Source organism: Oncorhynchus clarkii, chromosome 22 (assembly GCF_045791955.1).
Source record: "Oncorhynchus clarkii lewisi isolate Uvic-CL-2024 chromosome 22, UVic_Ocla_1.0, whole genome shotgun sequence".
Lineage (NCBI taxonomy): Eukaryota > Metazoa > Chordata > Actinopteri > Salmoniformes > Salmonidae > Oncorhynchus > Oncorhynchus clarkii.
This window is the reverse complement of record NC_092168.1, coordinates 19,523,146-19,530,852: the sequence shown is the minus strand read 5'-3', so window position 1 is coordinate 19,530,852 and position 7,707 is coordinate 19,523,146.

Below are 7,707 nucleotides of genomic sequence, written 5' to 3'. Positions count from 1 at the left end.
TGGTGGCATGAATCGCCATATCCCCTCCCCCCCAGGCAGAAGCACTTACGTGTGGTGCTGTCTCTGTCTCCACTACAAAAAAAGGAAAGGGAAAGCACTTCCACACTTTCTATTTCTATTGTTCTCATGGCACTGTTTCTTCTTTGGTTGGTGGGGTGCTACATCTGGTAGTTCATGATACTGCTTTCGCTAAGGGGTTTGTAGACAGACACAACAGACACAACAAATGCATTTTAAAACATTTGCTTGCAGAATTCAGTCTGTTTGTCCTTAATGTTTAGGGGTCCTTGCATTTTCAAGTTCATTGCATTGCTAGAAGCAGTGTATTCTTTTTAGTTAAAAGCTTTTGATGGCTGCTCATCTGCCATTGGACAGGGTTAGCCTGATATGAGACATTTGCAGGCTCTGACTAAAGAGTGACACCTCGGGCGCTACATGCTCTCTGACCTTTTTATTCAGACTCCGCTCTTGAAATGTTAGAAATAAGACTCCTATTCAGTATAATTTGCATACAGGATGTGGCTATAGTTTTTTTTTTTTAAACACCAGAGCTGTAATACAGTTAATTTGAGAATGTTTGGACTAACTATAATTCTACCATCCCAACACAAGCTGGTCTCAGGGGAATTCGTAGGATTTGGTAAGTAAATCAGGTCCCTACATTTAGTACGACATATTACATTACGTTAAACACACAACCTTTGGATTGCTAGACGGTTGGGGTATACGCCCCCCCCCCCCAGACCAACCTCCCGACTATCGTTTCTATCTCAAATAACTAGACCATTTGTACATATCATGTCTTGGAGTTGCTCAGAAATACATATAGTATTTTTGTATGCCTCTGGGGCCAGACTGCCCAACAAGGGAAATATTATTGGAAAATCATTATTGTAACTGCTTTTTGGCAAAAGACACAACTAAATAATATCCTCAGGTGTGCTCCTTTTGACTCCATCATGTGTGTAAAGGTTATATTTGGCAACTGTTGCTTTTCCTGAAAATGTCCAATCCATGTCAGTGTTTTCAATGTGATTGGATGCACCTGCAATGTAACTCCACAGTTTCTGAGGAAGCCACCTGTGTTATAGAGTGAGGAAACATTAATGGCAAAGGACAGTCAAGACACAGGCTTTCCTTATATTTTGGAGACAGCTGCTTCCTTTGGGAGATTTTCCAATACATTGGCCATGCTGGGATCCCACTTCCTCATGGAAAGTACTTGTTTTATTTTAGAACTTTTTATATCATCAAAACAATGATATCATAGCTGTCGGGGAAGCCAAATTATATTTTTGGTTGGATTAATGAGAGACGATTTGTTGTACATTGCCAGGACCACAAATCTACAAATGTTGTTGAAAAGTTCTGTGATGAAAATGTTCTTGAATGATCAGTGTATTTGCCCCACTGCTGACCTCAAACTTATAATAAGGTAAAACTCTCTTTCTTAATCCTTATCATTTACTAACTGACATTAGTAATATGCATCATCTATTATTGTTCTTATGTTCAATCATAAGTGACTGAGGCGAACCCCAGGCGGCTTAAACCATGTTCAACAGATGTGTTATTCTCTTGCCAGACTGGGTTGTTTCACCACTGTGAATCATACTGTGATTCCCAGCTGCACTTGCAGCGATGTCTGAACTGTCAAATCAAGAAGCAGTGATGCAGTAAAAGGTCACAAATACCACTGACTTACACAATATCCTGACACGACTCAATGTTGTAACTAGGATTAACATCTGCGAGAAGTGTTAGTTATTCATAGCCAAAAGTCATGGAAAACATTCAGAGAACATTCAGACAACATAGCCAAAGATCATGGAAAACATTCAGATAGAGAACCGTCAGAGAGCATACACATGTAAAACCAGCAGCCATCTTCTCAGGGGCTATTACTGAGGTCAATTTAAATCTGTTTCTAAGTTTTTTAAAAGCTGCATGGAAATCCTATTGAATGAGCTGTGGTTATGTCACATGAGCTTGTAGGCGGACCTGATAACCACTGCTCCAATAAGGGTTAACTAAGGGTTGGGGAGGGGGTAGAACCCTAGGCAAGGTTTGTTACACTACCATCAGTTATATTGTAGTCTTTACCTTGTCAATTATTTCCCTTAATGTAAAAAACATCCTGTTGTTTTTATAGTAACTAACTGACAGTCACCTGCAAGTTACTGTAAGTAAATGTACAGTATGTTACCGTAAAATCAAAATGAATTTTGGTTTAACAGTACATTACTGCAAACATTAACAATTAGCTATGATATAGAAAATGCAGCCTTAATAAGTAACAAAATCAACATTCGTCAAGGTTTTGCTTTCGTTAATGCCATTGATATTGGACTGGCATTAGTTCAGTACACTGTCTCATTAGATCGAACAACATTGTAATTATGAGAAACGCGATCCTGCTGCTCTGTGCAATTATTATCTCCGCTATGACAATATTTGCCGCCTTCCTCCTCTAACTTAATTTTCTAGAAATATCACTGGCCTACTAATGAAGCTCTTTCTGTGTCTGGCTTCATTTTGCATGGCACAAAGCCTTGGCTCGCTGCTTAGCCCTACACACTCACTGGACTGGTCACAAAGCTTGATTCCAGATTCCCCCTGCTCTGACCAACTCTGTCTATTTTCTTTTAATGATTTCCAAGACAGAATGCCTTCAGGCAATCCTTTGCAAACCCCTGCTAATGTAAATGAGATAGAGGGGTAAGAGAAGAAAAGAAGGCAAGAGATGGACTGGTGGAAAAAGAAAGAAATGAATGCAAGCAGCTTAAAGATCCTTGCACGTCTTAGTCTACAACACCCTGTCTTGGGGGATGTAAACATGGGTGGAGGATAACATCATATGATGGTGGTGGGGGAAGGTTCACTGAGATTGGGTCACGTATGAGGACAATCTCGACACATTGGCAGACACGTTCACTCTGGCTGCGATGGAGAGAAAAAAAACTGTCATAACATGGACATTGACAGCCAAAGCGGAACGAAAGAGAGTGCCACTGAACCCATTGTTGTTCTAAGAAAAGAACGACAAATGTAGCCACATGCATAAAGTTTCCACCAGCTTTCCCTCCTCACACCACTGGGATGGCTATTTCCAGTTAACATTAATCCACCTTTCCTACCCCTCGACTCAGTCCCCTGTTGCACTGTAGGATACTGTAAATCTCTCTGCTCACACTTGGGCAGATGTTGCACAAATCCCAGCAACCTCTGGGTGCTCTCTGTTATGCACATGACCTCGGGAAGGCTTGGCAGCAAAGCTGGACTCTTGCCTTATCCTTCCTGCCCATCCCTTATAAGTGCTAACTCATTGAGGACACTAGGCACTCTTCTTCACCCAGCCACCACACCCTTGGTGTACAGGATTCAGGAACACTTCCCAGCCAAAGTGTGTTTGTCCAGCTGAGCACTCTAACATAAATGTTCCGTTGGTCCTCACCATACCTCGCCCTTGTAGTAGTCCTTGGCACGTTTCCATTGCATTTACTGATAATATCCCACAAAACGGAATCAGTGGGCATGGTTTTCTGCTATCCATGTGTTAGTTAGTGCATGTCACTCTAGGCAATTGAACATGCAATTGAACATTTCAGATAAAGTAATAAGCAAGGCCGTAATTGCATATTAGGAGGTTCGGACCTCGGTCACAAAGAAATTATACAAATATCTATTTTGTACGCAATAAAGAAAATCTATTAAGTGTCAACATCTAAATATTGTTCCCAGCATTGATCAAAGTTCAGAATGCTTATATGCTTGATCTGACTGAGTTCTAATCATGCCTTCCTTTTTGCGAACGACTGGAATCATGAACACAGTATTCATGAGGGCCAAGAGAAGCCAGGCTTCCCCAAAAGATTAACCAAGAAAAAAAGAAAGAATGTAAAATAATTAATCTTTCATCTCTCTGTGTTTTCATAATTTTCCATCAATTCGCAAGAGGCTGAATGTATTGTATCTTACCGGAGAAAGCATCCGAGCAAGCGATACAGGGCCCCTTTGTCTATGTATGCATTGGACCAGTAACCGAAAGGTTGCTGGATCGAATCCCCGAGCTGACGAGGTAAAACTATGTCGTTCTGCCCTTGAACAAGGCTGTTAACCCACTGTTCCCCGGTAGGCCATCATTGTAAATAAACATTTGTTCTTAACTTTTTATGGCTGCAGGGCAGTATTGAGTAGCTTGGATGAAAAGGTTCCCATTGTAAACGGCCAGCTCCTCAGTCTCAGTTGCAAATATATGCATATTATTATTAGTATTGGACAGAAAACACTCTAAAGTTTCCAAAACTGTCAAAATATTGTCTGTGAATATAACAGAACTGATATTGCAGGCGAAACCATGAGGAAAATCAAAACAGGAAGTGGCTTCTATTTTGAGAACTCCATGTTCCATAGCCTCCCTTTGCTGGATTTAAAGGGATATGAACAAGATTCATTTTCCTATCGCTTCCTCAAGATGTCAACAGTCTGCAGACATAGTTGCAGGCTGTTATTTTGAAGAATTAGCCAGAACGATAACATTGCGTCAAGTGGTCACATGAGTTTTGCTCACGCAACAGAGTTCGGATAGGTATTGCTTTTCCCTCTCCTACTGTGAAAGACATTTGCGGTTGATATATTATCGATTATATATTTTAAAAACAATCTGAGGATTGATTATAAAAAACTTTTGACATGTTTCTGTGGACATTATGGAAACTATTTGGAATTTTTGTCTGCGTTGTCGTGACCGCTCTTTCCTGTGGATTTCTGAACATAACGCGCCAAACAAACGAAGGTATTTTGGATATAAAAATAATCGTTATGGAACAAAAGGAACATTTGTTGTGTAATTGGGAGTCTCGTGAGTGAAAACATCAAATCAAATCAAATTTATTTATATAGCCCTTCGTACATCAGCTGATATCTCCAAGTGCTGTACAGAAACCCAGCCTAAAACCCCAAACAGCAAGCAATGCAGGTGTAGAAGCACGGTGGCTAGGAAAAACTCCCTAGGAAGGCCAAAACATAGGAAGAAACCTAGAGAGGAACCAGGCTATGTGGGGTGGCCAGTCCTCTTCTGGCTGTGCCGGGTGGAGATTATAACAGAACATGGCCAAGATGTTCAAATGTTCATAAATGACCAGCATGGTCCAATAATAATAAGGCAGAACAGTTGAAACTGGAGCAGCAGCACGGCCAGGTGGACTGGGGACAGCAAGGAGTCATCATGTCAGGTAGTCCTGAGGCATGGTCCTAGGGCTCAGGTCCTCCGAGAGATAGAAAGAAAGAGAGAAAGAAAGAGAGAATTAGAGAGAGGACACTTAAATTCACACAGGACACCGAATAGGACAGGAGAAGTACTCCAGATATAACAAACTGACCCTAGCCCCCTGACACATAAACTACTGCAGCATAAATACTGGAGGCTGAGACAGGAGGGGTCAGGAGACACTGTGGCCCCATCCGAGGACACCCCCAGACAGGGCCAAACAGGAAGCATATAACCCCACCCACTTTGCCAAAGCACAGCCCCCACACCACTAGAGGGATATCTTCAACCACCAACTTACCATCCTGAGACAAGGCTGAGTATAGCCCACAAAGATCTCCGCCACGGCACAACCCAAGGGGGGGGACAGGATGATCACATCAGTGACTCAACCCACTTAGGTGACGCACCCCTCCCAGGGACGGTATGAAAGCATCCGGTATGAAAACATCCGAAGATCATCAAAGGTAAATGATTAATTTGATTGCTTTTCTGATTTTCGTGACCAAGCTACCTGATGCTAAGTGTACATAATGTTTTGTCGTGCGATCGATAAACTTACACAAACGCTTGGATTGCTTTCGCTGTAAAGCATCATTTCAAAATCTGACACGACAGGTGGATTAACAAAAGGCTAAGCTGTGTTTTCCTATATTGCATTTCATGACTATAAATATTTGTAGTAATATTTATTGAATGTAGCGCTATGCTATTCAGCGGTTGTTGATTACACTTATCCCGTTAGTGGGATTGCAGCCATAACAAGTTTTAAATGACTTGCTTAGTTAAATGAAGGTTAAATCAAATAAAAAATGTAAAAAATAATGTGTAGGCCATCTGATGCAGGCTGGTCATAAAGAGTATAACATTGTTGCCACCTGTAGCATTGAATGCAAGGGAAACCTGCCAGCATTTGGCCTCCCTTGATAAAAAAAGTAATAAAATAATAGCCAATCAGAGTTGAGCTAAACTGAGTAAGCTCAACTGTGAACGGTCCTGGCGCACCAAAAAGAAGTGTCAAAGGAAGCCAGTTTGAATTTGGGTTAATTCCTATCACAGAGAAATACATAATCGATAGAAACAACTTCAATTGTTGCATCTTGTTGTGTTGTTGTCCTCCGGTTGCTAGGTAGCTAGTTAAAATTGTCCCATTTCTAAATTAGCCATGAATGGAGATAGGGATTTGGACTTGTGGTCTTACTTAATTTTCGTACTGGCCAATGATTATAATGGCTATTCTGATCCAAACATAAAATACATTTTGTCCCTGGACTGAGAGGATGGAAGTTCAATGTGTACTAGCTGCCCCGGTCAACTGTAAGTAACTGTAGACCACACAAGCTCACAGAACGGGACCGTCAAGTGCTGAAGCACATAACGCATGAATATCGTCTGTCCTCGTTTGCAACACTCACTACCGAGTTCCAACCTGCCTATGGAAGCAATGTCACCACAAGACTGTTCGTTGGGAGCTTCATGAAATGGGTTTCCTTGGCGGACCAGCCGCACACAAGCCTAAGATCACCATGCGCAATCCCAAGCATCAGCTGGAATGGTGTAAAGCTCACCGCCATTGGACTCTGGAGCAGTGGAAATGTGTTCTCTGGAGTGATGAATCACACCTCAACAATCTGGGTTCTCCTGGTTTGGTGGATGCCAGGAAAATGTGACCTGGCCGAATGCATAGTGCCAACTGTAAAGTTTGGTGGAGGAGGAATAAGGGTCTGGGGTTGTTTTTCACGGTTCGGGCTAGGCCCCTTAGTTCCAGTGAAGGGAAATGTTAATTATTATTATACCTTTATTTCAGCAAGGAACACAGACTGAGACCAAGGTCTCTTTTACAGCTGGCCCTGTGTATGTATGTTTACACATACAGTTTAGGTACAATGATTAAGAAACTACACAAGACAAACAAAACGATCACAGATAACACAAAACAATAGAGCAACAGATTACATTTACACATAGAGGAATAACCTAACAGCACACGAACTTGCATTAACCAAAACAGTTACAAGCAATACAAAAATAAAAAAAGGCAACAGCCCCAAAACATCACTGCTCTAGAGGAGATCTGCATGGAGGAATGGGCCAAAATACCAGCAACAGTGTGTGAAAACCTTGTGAAGACTTAAGAAAACATTTGACCTCTGTCATTGCCAACAAAGGGTATATAACAAAGTATTGAGATAAACTTTTGTTATTGACCAAATACTTATTTTCCACCATAATTTGCAAATAAATTCATAAAAAATCCTACAATGTGATTTTCTGGATTTTTTTTCTCATTTTGTCTGTCATAGTTGAAGTGTACCTATGATGAAAAGGCTTACTGTTTTACACATCAGCTGAAGAAGGCCAAGGGGCTGAAACAATAGACCAGTCAGGATCATGTTGGCAATTTTTTTATTTCAAAAAGAAAACCAGCAGAAATAAAA